Here is a 13244-nt window from a genome sequence, read left to right on the forward strand (position 1 = left end):
CATTTTATCTGGCCCATGAGTGGGAGACAACTTCAAGAAAACCCTCTCCTAATGAGAGGAACCCAGGAGTCAGGGAGAGGAGGGGTGGGTGGTGGTTGGAGACAGAGGCCTGGTGCCCTGGGTGCAGTGGAAGTCTCTGGAAGACCAGGTGGAGGGAGGCCACACAGAGTGATGCCCAGGGTCACAGACCTGTCGGAGCTGCTGTTTGTTAGTTCAAGTCCTGCTCTGAGGTGCTCTGTGTCAGCTCTGAGCGACAGGTGAGCTGGGGATGCTCTTCAATGAGGGCTATGTGCACGGTTCCTGTGTGCCCAGCCCTGCCACGGTACCTGCAAGGGTAGCTCTGTATCCTGGGAGGGGCCTGACCATGAGAGCCCCGTGGGCTGGGTTGGGGGTGGGGTACCTGCCCAGGAGAGCTCCATATCCTGGGATTGGCCTGACCACGAGAGCCCCATGGGCTGCTGGGGACCTGGTAAAGGATGTCAGGACAGTCAGTGAAGCCACCGAGGATATACCTCCAGTTGCTCCTGATTCCTACACCCTGCTGGTCATTCTACCAACCACCAGGACATGGTATTCTGTATTAGTCTTCAATGATGCCTTCTTTTGTATTCCATTAGTCCCAGAGTCACAAGAAATTTTGGCTTGTGAGTGGCAGGACTCAACATACAACTAAAACAATACTTCCGGGCCGTCTTGCCCCAAGGGTTCAAAAATTCCCACACCATCTTTGGGGAAAGCTTAGCTAACGACCGAAAAGTTCTACCTCTGGAAAAGGAAACCCTCCTTCAATATGCAGACGACATTCTGATCGCCAGCCCTACTAAGGAGGCCTCTGAACTACCAAGCCAATAAAGGATAGAAGTTGTCCAAGAAAAAGCTCAAATATCACAGACTGCGGTGACCTGCCTGGGCTTCATTCTCACACAAGGTCAGAGAAGCCCATCCCAGGAAAGGGAAGAAACCATTTGCAGCCTTACCCCTTTCTAAAACTAGAAGACAGCTTAGGGGTTCCTGGGGAGGCCAGGGTTTGCTGCTTCTGGATCCCTAACTACAGTCTACTAGCTGGGCCTCTATATGAAACACTGAAAGGAAAAGATGATGATCCTTTTGAACAGAATCCAGAAGTGGCCTTTCAAGAATGGAAAGAGCAGTCAATTCAGACCCTTGCCCTGGAACTCCCTAATTGAGCTAAACCCTTTGACCTTTCCATTCCCGGTGAAAGGTGAATCGCCATTGGAGAATTAGTGCAAAAACTGGGACCACTTGAAATGGAACAACGCAAGAATGCCATCCAGGTAGGATAAACTACAGTCACCAAGGGGCTTGGCCCACTGCCACATCTGGCCAAGATACTGGCGGTATCTAAAAACCTGGAAATCAGCAGCCCAAAAGGCCACCTCCCTCCTAAGGGAAAAGGACCCCACGTGGTGATCCTAATCACCAACCATGCCCTGAAGTTGCAGGGTTCGCTCCGTGGGCACACCGACCTCGAGTGAGGAGGCCCTCCAACTCCAACATCCAGAGAGATAACCGGAGGCAACAGGGCACCATGACGACTCATGTGAACATCACTTGACCTGGAGTTTCTCTCATAAAACAACAATAGTGTGTCCCGAAGGAGTAGACTACTGCTTGCAGGACTTCCTGCACCCGGAGGGGAGCTAATAATCTTGGCGGGGGAACCGTATATCACACTGTCACCATAGAAAAGCCTACAGACACCGTGATGATGGTGGCCAATAAGACCGGCTGGACTCCTGTTTACTTCAAAAGGCTGTTGACTCAGTGGCCATCATGGTCCTTGATCACCACTGACCCTGGACTGTCTGGGAGTTGAGCGGGCAGGGCTCTGACACCTGGTGCTGTTTTTATGTTAATTCAGGGGCCTAATTGAAGAAAGAGCAGACTACTGGTCAGAGCATCTAGGCTGGCAGAAACGGTCAGCCTAAGGTGGCCGAACAAATGTGGGGCGGGGTGAAACCGGCCCCCATAGCGTCTCTGCACATCTCTTTCCTGGACCCTTAAAAGTCATTAGAATCTATAACACTTCCAATGCTGGTGCTCAGGCGGACGAGCAGGGAGGCAGGGGTCCTGGGGCCAATCAACGTCACCTGGAGGCTGCTGGGGAGAAGTTCTGACCCTCGTCCCCTGGTATGAGGGCTCCCAACTCAGCACTCAGCAGTTACAGAAGAAGGGTCTGCACCCTCAGCACTCCAAGAATGAGGAACGGGACAAAAGGCAGAGGAGGGGTTTGTCCCCAGCAAAGCCCATTAAAAATCCCTGGGAGATAAAAATAGAATCTGGGCAATAAAGTCAAGTCTGACCTTTTTTATCCTTTGTGCTTTGTCTAATTTCACGTGCTCCTAGGGTCCCGCATGCAGAGGTTCCACACCCGGCACTTCAGACCAGATTTCCTGGTGCAGAATGGCTGGGTCGACACCTCAGCTCCTGGGGCCCAGTGCAGACTCCGAGATATAGAGCCTGAGCTGCAGCCAACCCGGCCCTTGAGAGCTCCGCCCCCTCCCTCCCACTGACTCTGACAGGATCTCTACACAGCAGCCCAGCCCACAGCCCACGGGGTAGTGCATGCTCTCACCTCTCCATTCTCTGATGAAAATATAAAGTTTCCTTTGCTTGGGAACCAAACTCAGTCTCGATCTGTTGGCCCCAATGACACTGGGCAGGGGGACCCTTGTTGGGGTCCACTCTGGAGGATCAGTAACAGAAATTGAGACTATTGTAACTTCAATGAACAGATGTGTGAGCCAAACTGTAGTTAACATAGAACAGTTTATAAGGCTCGGGTAAAATAAGATGTTTCTAACACTTCCATTTGATATTTCCATCACTTTATTATAAGCAAGTTCAGTGAGAAGGTTTGTCCTATTTGTCAGGTCAATATTAGAGAAATGAAGTGATTTCTTTCCAAGGATGTACATCTAATAATCTTGGTTAAAGCTTCAATCTTGTTTTAAATGCTTTTCCATTGAAAATGATACCTCTCTTTCAGCTCCCCCATTTCTGAGAAGTATAAAATCTTATAATTTATTATTACCAAAGGGGAAAGGTGGGAGGAGGGATAAATTAACAGTTTGGAATTAACACATACACACTGCTATGTATAAAATAGATCATCAACAAGGAACTACTGTATAGCACAGGGAACTACACTCAATATTGTGCAATAACCTATAAGGGGAAATAATCGGAAAAAGAATAGATATTTTTATTGACATCATCTATCAATGACAGTTAAAGTGTAACCTAAGGGAAGCCGGTGGTGAGTGCTTCTGACCCTGAAGACTTCAGTCATCTAAAGTTTGGACTCTGCCTACTTCCCAAGGCCCTTAATGAACATATGTGTAGCCGTAGCTTAAAAAACTCCCCAGTTTGGGTTTCGGGGAGACACTGATTTTGAAAAAGCCCTGGTGTTCTCCTTACATGAATGGGACTCTTCCTACTGCTAAAACATGTCTGTCACATCCAGAGGATGGTATACCGTCTGATCGGGAAGAGTTTGGAAAAGGCATCTCATCTCCTCATCTCCTGGTGCTCGGGTTCACCCCTCCAGCGTCTTTACTAACAGTCTCCCCACTTGGAGATGTCAACACTGTCAACATCCTGTTGCGTACAGTTTGGAATTTGTCCAGAGGATGAAGCGGAAGGATGAGGAACAATGAGAGACAAGTCCTAGGTGTTCAGACAGGCACATGTCACTCTAATTTCCAATCAGGAAGATGAATTGACCAAAGGCTAGGGTTGCCCATGGAAACAGTATAGGGCTTGAGGAAATCCCACTGCTTTGTGGCCAGTTCCCATAAACACAAGTTGAACAATGGAACTCAGGGGCAGTAAAATTCACGAAACTGCAGAGTTGAAAATATCTATCACTGAAAAATGTCTTGAGGAAAGTCAGAGAAAAGGATTGGCAAGCAAGGGAGAATGGCAGGAAAGGGATTTGAGGAGGTAGAAAGGACTCGCCATTAAGCACAAGAAAAGGGGCTGAACATTGCCGACATTGCAGTTGGCCAAAAAGGCTGTATGCGTTTTTTTCTGTATATATTCAAGAAAAGGGCATACACTTTTTTAGCCAACCAAACAGGTGGGCACTGGAAATCAATACTACAAAAGATATCACTTCGCATCAGTCAGAAGAGCCATCCTCATAAAGTGTAAACGCCAGAAATGCAGGACAGGGCAAGGAGAGGAGGGAGCCCTGTGAGGCTTATAGTGGAAATGTATATTGCCAACGGCCATTCTGGAGAACTGTATTGTGTTTACTAAAGCATCTAAAAAATGAGCTACAGAGCATAGGGCACTTGCACTCATGGGCGTATATCTTGGGAAAAACAAAAATCGAGAGGACACAGGCACCCCAATGTTTACTGCCTCTCTTTTTAAAAGATCCTCGACTAGGATATAACTTAAATGTCTCTGGAGGGAAAAAATGGATAGAGATGTGGTACTTATGTAGAGTGGAATATTACTCAGCCTGGAAATCAATGAAATATGGCCAGTTGTAACAACTCCGGAGGAGTTACGTATGATCATTCTAAGTGACATAAATATGTAGAAAACACGTGTAAGGCTGCTAAACGGGAAAGGTGGGGAGGGATGAGGCATCATCCAGGAGGTTGAAATTAGCAAAGATACCATTCCAAATACCAAACTGATAATCAACAAGGCCTACACGGTAACTAAAAGAACTGCACTCAGCACACTCAAGTCACCGGAAAAGAATATCTATGACTGGTAAGAATCTGAAAAAGAAATTATTGATGTCTCTCTGTACGTGAATCAAGTAGATGTACAGCAGCAAGAAACAGAGCTTTGAAAATCAGCTGTAAACAACATAGTAATAAATTGAAAAAAATAAACGACAGAGAGACAGAGAAAACCTCTTACAACTTTTCCTCAGGGACGGTGATGCAACATGGATTGAACACATCTAGACCCACAGCAGGATGAGACATAAGGCTGGAAACTGTTTGCACTAAGAGAAATGTGGGGTTGGGTGAGGAAATGCACACCCTTTAAAGTAATACTACCTGGTACCCATTCAATGGGTCCCAAATCTGCAGGTTCAAGGAATCTTCCTACAGCTAAAACATGCATGGAAAACCCAGAGGACTGTACACCATGTGATCGGGAGATGTGTCTAAAATGCACCTCATTTATCCTCTCCTGGTGCTCCTGTTCATCATTCCAGCCACGTTACTTAGAATCTCCCCACTTAGAGAATCAGCACATTTAAACTTCTGTTTCACACATTTTGCAAATTGTGAGGAGGATGAACGGGAACAGGGGGAAACAATGAGAGAATAGTTGTAGGGGTTTGGACGGGCACATGTCACTCTAATTTCCCATTAAGAATAAGAATTAAAAAAAGGCTCAGCCCGCCTCGCCGGAGCCAAAATAGGGCCTGAAGCAATCCTGCAGTTTTGAGGCCAGCTCACAAAAGAGCAACTTAAAAAATGGAGCTCAGGGTCACTGCAATTCACAAACCTGCAGAGTTATAAATGAAAACTAACGTCCAAAAATATGTTGAGGTAAGGCAAAGAAGAGGATCTGAATGCAAGACAGAATTGCAAGAAACAGATTTCAAGAGATAGATTGGACTCGCCTTTAAAGCACATGAAAAGCGGCAGAATTTCGACAATGATGCAGTTGGCCCAAAAGGGAGTATGTGTTATTTCCTGAATATATCCAGGAAAAAACGCATACGCACTTTATGGGCAACCAAGCAAGCAAGCAATGCAAATGTGCACAACAAAGAAGTCTCATTTCCCACCGGTCAAAAGGGCCATCCGAAAAAAATTGTAAAAACCAGAAATGCAGGACAGGCCATGGAGAACAGAGAGCCTTTATACGCTGATGGACAGTGTGTGAACTGCCGAGAGCCACTCTGGAGAAGTGTATGGTGGTTCCTAAATCATCTAAAAAACAGAGCGACAGAGCATAGGGCACTTCCAATCACGGGAGTATATCTAGGGAAGTCTAAAAATCAACAAGACACAAGCACACCACAGTTTAGGGCTACTCTGTTTACAAGAACCTCAACTTCAGTACACCTTAAATATCCCAGGAAAGAGAACAATGGATAAAGAAAATGTGGTACTTATGTACAATGGAATATCTCTTCACCATGAAATCAATGTAATAAGGCTAGTAGAAGGATAAAGAGTGGATTGAGGTCCGATAATACTACTTGAAATAAGTCAAACAGAAAAAGAAACATATCATAAGATATCACTTATAGAGGGAGGATAAATATGGCTGCACAAAAAATGAATGACAAAACAGAACAGTGTCTCACATTTAGAAAACACACTTATGTCAGCTTAAGGGGAAAGGAGAGGTGGGGTGATGCATAAAACCAGAGTTTGAAATTAGCACAGATACCGTTCAATAAACCAAATAGGTATCAGACAAGATCTACACCTTGCTCAATGAACTGGCCTCAACACACCCTATACACCACAGAGAAATATATCTGAGTAATAAGAATCTTAAAACCCATGTATTGATATATCTCCATAAGGGAATCAAGTGTGCGCAGAGCGGCACAAACACAGCAGTGAAAATGAGCTAAACCCCATTATAGAAATAAATTTTAAAACCAAAACGCAGAAACAATGAAAGAGAGAAAAATTCTTACAAAATTCGCTCAGGGGCTGTGATGCAACCTGGAATGACCACATATAAACCCACAGCTGGATAAGACATAAGGCTGGACACTTGGGGCTGAAAGGATTGGAGAGCTTTGGTGAGCAACTGCCGAAAGTTTAATGCAATACTTCATGCTACTTATTCCAAGGGTCCCAACACTCCAAGTTGAAGGGAATCTTCCTACAGCTAAACCATGCATGGGAAATCCAGCAGATGGTATACCATATGATCGGGAAAGGTTTCTAAAATGCACCTCATTTTCCTCTCCTGGGGCTCCGGATCAACATTCCAGCCACTTTACTAACAACATCTCCACATGGAGAGTCAATGCCTTTAAGTTCCGGTATCGCACAGTCTGCAGTTAGTGCGGAGGATGAATGGGAATAGGGGGAACCAGTGAGAAAATAGCTGTAGCGGTTTCAATGGGCACATGTCACTCTAATTTCACATCAGGAAGAAGAATTAACCAAAGGCAGAGCAAGGCGCCCCAGAAGAAGAATAGGGCCTGAAGAAATCCTGTGGATATGAGGCAAGATCACAAAAATAAGAGCTGAAAAATGGAGCTAAGGGCCACTGCAATTGAAAAACCTGCAGAGTTATAAAGGCCAACTATTTTCCAAACGTATATTGAGGTAAGGCTATGAAGAGGAACTGAGAGCAAGGCAGAACTGCAGGAAACCGATTTCAGGAGGTAGACTGGAATTGCACTGAAAACATATGAAAAGACTCAGAACGTCGACAATGATGCACTTGGCCAAAAAGGGCGTATGCGTTCTTTCCTGAATATATTCAGGAAGAAACGCATACGCACTTTCTGGGCAACCAAGCAAGCTCGCAAAGGAAATCTGCACTACAATGAAGTCTCACTGCCCCCCGGTCAAAAGGGCCATCTGAAAAAAGTGTAAAATCCAGAAAGGCAGGACAGGCCATGGAGAACTGGGAGCCTAGTTATGCTGATGGGCGGGATGTAAATTGCCAGCAGCCACTCTGGAGAAGTGTATGGTGTTTCCTGAAACATCCAAAAAACAAAGCAACAGAGCCTAGGGCACTTCCACTTATGGTCCTATAGCTTAGGGAAATTAAAATCAAAAAGACACAGCCACCCCAAAGTTTGGGACGGCTCTGTTTACAAGAACCTCGTTTACGGTACAAGTTCAATATCACAGAAAGCGAAAAATGGATAAAGAAATTGTGGTACTTACGTACAATGCAATATCACTCAGCAATGAAATCTATGTCATCAGGCCCGTAGCAGCATAATGAGTGGATTCAGGTACGATGATTCTAAGTGAAATTAGTCACACAGAAAAAGAAACATCATAAGATATCACTAATACACGGAATGTAAACTTGGCTACACAAGAACTGAATTACAAAACAGAACAGGGTGTCAAATGTAGAAAACCAACTTATGCTTGCTTAAGGGGAAAGGTGAGTTGGGGTGCTGCATAAAACCAGAGATTGAAATGAGCACAGATACCGTTCCATAAGCCAAATATGTAATAGACAAGAGCTACTCCTTGCTCAACGAAGTGGACACAACACCCCATATTAAACGCCTAAGAATATACCTGACTAGTAAGAATCTACCTGACTAGTAAGAATCTTAAAACCTATGGATTTATATGTCTCCGAAAGAGAATCAAGTGTGTGTACAGCGGCATAAACGCAGCAGTGATAGGATTGGTGAGGTTCGGTGAGCAAATGCAGACCCTTTGAAGTCATATTGCATGGTACCCATTCCATGGGTCTCAACTCTCCATGTTTAAGGGATTCTTCCTTCAGCTAAAACATGCATGTGGAACCCAGAGTATGATCCACCATGTGGTCGGAAAACGTGTTCAAATGTGTCTCAGTTTTCGTCCCCTGGTACTCGGGTGCAACATTCCAGACGCTTTACTAACACTCTCCCCACTTGGAGAGTCAGTGCCTTTAACCTCCTGTTTGGCCCAGTTAGCAATTTCTGCGGAAGATGAACAGGAATAGGGAGAACCAATGAGAGATTAGGTGGAGGTGTCCGGACGGGCCAATTTAACTCTCATTTCCCACCAGGAAGAGGAATTAACCAAAGGCTCAGCATGCCGTGCCGGAACCAAACTAGGGCCTGAAGCAATCCTGCGGTGTTGCGGCCAGCTCACAAGAAAGCGAGTTGAAGAAAGGAGCTCAGGGGCACTGTAATTCACAAACCTGCAGAGTTATAAAGGACAGCTATCTTCCAAAAATATATTGAAGTAAGGCTGCCAAGAGGAGTTGAAAGGGGGGCAGAATTGCAGGAAACCGATTTCAGGAGGTAGACTGGAATTGCATGTAAAGCATAGGAAAAGAGGCAGAACGTCCACAATGATGCACTTGGCCAAAAAGGGCGTATGCGTTTTTTCCTCAATATATTCAGGAAAAAACGCATACGCCCTTTTTGGCCAACCAAGCAAGCTTGCAAAGGAAATCTGCACTACAATGAAGTCTCACTGCCCCCCGGTCAAAAGGGCCATCTGAAAAAAGTGTAAAATCCAGAAAGGCAGGACAGGCCATGGAGAACTGGGAGCCTAGTTATGCTGATGGGCGGGATGTAAATTGCCAGCAGCCACTCTGGAGAAGTGTATGGTGTTTCCTGAAACATCCAAAAAACAAAGCAACAGAGCCTAGGGCACTTCCACTTATGGTCCTATAGCTTAGGGAAATTAAAATCAAAAAGACACAGCCACCCCAAAGTTTGGGACGGCTCTGTTTACAAGAACCTCGTTTACGGTACAAGTTCAATATCACAGAAAGCGAAAAATGGATAAAGAAACTGTGGTACTTACGTACAATGCAATATCACTCAGCAATGAAATCTATGTCATCAGGCCCGTAGCAGCATAATGAGTGGATTCAGGTACGATGATTCTAAGTGAAATTAGTCACACAGAAAAAGAAACATCATAAGATATCACTAATACACGGAATGTAAACTTGGCTACACAAGAACTGAATTACAAAACAGAACAGGGTGTCAAATGTAGAAAACCAACTTATGCTTGCTTAAGGGGATGGGTGAGTTGGGGTGCTGCATAAAACCAGAGATTGAAATGAGCACAGATACCGTTCCATAAGCCAAATATGTAATAGACAAGAGCTACTCCTTGCTCAACGAAGTGGACTCAACACCCCATATTAAACGCCTAAGAATCTACCTGACTAGTAAGAATCTACCTGACTAGTAAGAATCTTAAAACCTATGGATTTATATGTCTCCGAAAGAGAATCAAGCGTGTGTACAGTGGCATAAACGCAGCAGTGATAGGATTGGAGAGGTTCGGTGAGCAAATGAAGACCCTTTGAAGTCATATTGCATGGTACCCATTCCACGGGTCTCAACTCTCCAGGTTTAAGGGATTCTTCCTTCAGCTAAAACATGCACGTGGAACCCAGAGTATGATCAACCGTGTGATCGGGAGACGTTTTCCAATATGTCTCAGTTCTCGTCCCCTGGTACTCGGGTGCAACATTCCAGACGCTTTACTAACACTCTCCCGACGTGGAGAGTCAGTGCCTTTAACCTCCTGTTTGGCCCAGTTTGCAATTTCTGCGGAAGATGAACAGGAATAGGGAGAACCAATGAGAGACTAGCTGGAGGTGTCTGGACGGGCAAATTTAACTCTCATTTCCCACCAGGAAGAGGAATTAACCAAAGGCTCAGCGTGCCGTGCCGGAACCAGATTAGGGCCTGAAGCAATCCTGCGGTGTTGCGGCCAGCTCACAAGAAAGCGAGTTGAAGAAAGGAGCTCAGGGGCACTGTAATTCACAAACCTGCAGAGTTATAAATGACAGCTATCGTCCAAAAATATACTGAAGTAAGGCTGCCAAGAGGACTTGAAAGCGGGGCAGAATTGCAGGAAACCGATTTCAGGAGGTAGACAGGAATTGCATTTAAAGCATAGGAAAAGAGGCAGAACGTCCACAATGATGCACTTGGCCAAAAAGGGTGTATGCGTTTTATCCTGAATATATTCAGGAAAAAACGCATACGCCCTTTTTGGCCAACCAAGCAAGCTTGCAAAGGAAATCTGCACTACAATGAAGTCTCACTTCCCCCCGGTCAAAAGGGCCATCTGAAAAAGTGTAAAATCCAGAAAGGCAGGACAGGCCATGGAGAACTGGGAGCCTTGTTATGCTGATGGGCGGGATGTCAATTGCCAAGAGCCACTCGGGAGAGGTGTATGGTGTTTCCTGAAACATCTAAAAAACAAAGCAACAGAGCCTAGGGCACTTCCACTTATGGTCCTATAGCTTAGGGAAATTAAAATCAAAAAGACACAGCCACCCCAAAGTTTGGGACGGCTCTGTTTACAAGAACCTCGTTTACGGTACAAGATCAATATCACAGAAAGCGAAAAATGGATAAAGAAGTTGTGGTACTTACGTACAATGCAATATCACTCAGCAATGAAATCTATGTCATCAGGCCCGTAGCAGCATAATGAGTGGATTCAGGTACGATGATTCTAAGTGAAATAAGTCACACAGAAAAAGAAACATCATAAGATATCACTACTACAGGGAATGTAAACTTGGCTACACAGGAACTGAATTACAAAACAGAACAGGGTGTCAAATGTAGAAAACCAACTTATGCTTGCTTAAGGGGAAAGGTGAGTTGGGGTGCTGCATAAAACCAGAGATTGAAATTAGCACAGATACCGTTCCATAAGCCAAATATGTAATAGACAAGAGCTACTCCTTGCTCAACGAAGTGGACTCAACACCCCATATTAAACGCCTAAGAATATACATGACTAGTAAGAATCTTAAAACCTATGGATTTATATGTCTCCGAAAGAGAATCAAGCGTGTGTACAGAGGCATAAACGTAGCAGTGATAGGACTGGTGAGGTTCGGTGAGCAAATGCAGACCCTTTGAAGTCATATTGCATGGTACCCATTCCACGGGTCTCAACTCTCCATGTTTAAGGGATTCTTCCTTCAGCTAAAACATGCATGTGGAACCCAGAGTATGATCCACCGTGTGATCGGAAAACGTGTTCAAATGTGTCTCAGTTTTCGTCCCCTGGTACTCGGGTGCAACATTCCAGACGCTTTACTAACACTCTCCCCACTTGGAGAGTCAGTGCCTAAAACCTCCTGTTTGGCCCAGTTTGCAATTTCTGTGGAAAATGAACAGGAATAGGGAGAACCAATGAGAGACTAGCTGGAGGTGTCTGGACGGGCAAATTTAACTCTCATTTCCCACCAGGAAGAGGAATTAACCAAAGGCTCAGCATGCCGTGCCGGAACCAAACTAGGGCCTGAAGCAATCCTGCGGTGTTGCGGCCAGCTCACAAGAAAGCGAGTTGAAGAAAGGAGCTCAGGGGCACTGTAATTCACAAACCTGCAGAGTTATAAATGACAGCTATCGTCCAAAAATATATTGAAGTAAGGCTGCCAAGAGGAGTTGAAAGCGGGCAGAATTGCAGGAAACCGATTTCAGGAGGTAGACTGGAATTGCATGTAAAGCATAGGAAAAGAGGCAGAACGTCCACAATAATGCACTTGGCCAAAAAGCGCGTATGCGTTTTTTCCTGAATATATTCAGGAAAAAACGCATACGCGCTTTTTGGCCAACGAAGCAAGCTTGCAAAGGAAATCTGCACTACAATGAAGTCTCACTCCCCCCCGGTCAAAAGGGCCATCTGAAAAAAGTGTAAAATCCAGAAAGGCAGGACAGGCCATGGAGAACTGGGAGCCTTGTTATGCTGATGGGCGCGATGTAAATTGCCAGCAGCCACTCTGGAGAAGTGTATGGTGTTTCCTGAAACATCCAAAAAACAAAGCAACAGAGCCTAGGGCACTTCCACTTATGGTCCTATAGCTTAGGGAAATTAAAATCAAAAAGACACAGCCAACATAAAGTTTGGAACGGCTCTGTTTACAAGAACCTCGTTTACGGTACAAGTTCAATATCACCGAAAGCGAAAAATGGATAAAGAAGTTGTGGTACTAACGTACAATGCAATATCACTCAGCAATGAAATCTATGTCATCAGGCCCGTAGCAGCATAATGAGTGGATTCAGGTACGATGATTCTAAGTGAAATAAGTCACACAGAAAAAGAAACATCATAAGATATCACTAATACACGGAATGTAAACTTGGCTACACAAGAACTGAATTACAAAACAGAACAGGGTGTCAAATGTAGAAAACCAACTTATGCTTGCTTAAGGGGAAAGGTGAGTTGGGGTGCTGCATAAAACCAGAGATTGAAATAAGCACAGATACCATTCCATAAGCCAAATATGTAATAGACAAGAGCTACTCCTTGCTCAACAAAGTGGACTCAACACCCCATATTAAACGCCTAAGAATATACATGACTAGTAAGAATCTTAAAACCTATGGATTTATATGTCTCCAAAAGAGAATCAAGCGTGTGTACAGCGGCATAAACGCAGCAGTGATAGGACTGGTGAGGTTCGGTGAGCAAATGCAGACCCTTTGAAGTCATATTGCATGGTACCCATTCCATGGGTCTCAACTCTCCATGTTTAAGGGATTCTTCCTTCAGCTAAAACATGCCTGTGGAACCCAGAGTATGATC

The 13244-nt window shown here is 44.8% G+C and overlaps 1 long non-coding RNA gene across 1 annotated transcript in view; it reads right to left on the reverse strand.

Moving 5' to 3' along the window:
* The window catches only part of LOC309978923, a 289495-nt gene that overhangs the window by 14362 nt on the left and 261889 nt on the right, over positions 1 to 13244 (reverse strand). The window lies entirely within an intron of this gene.

The sequence above is a fragment of the Leucopleurus acutus genome (assembly GCF_964270905.1).
Source record: "Leucopleurus acutus genome assembly, contig: HAP1_SCAFFOLD_156, whole genome shotgun sequence".
Lineage (NCBI taxonomy): Eukaryota > Metazoa > Chordata > Mammalia > Artiodactyla > Delphinidae > Leucopleurus > Leucopleurus acutus.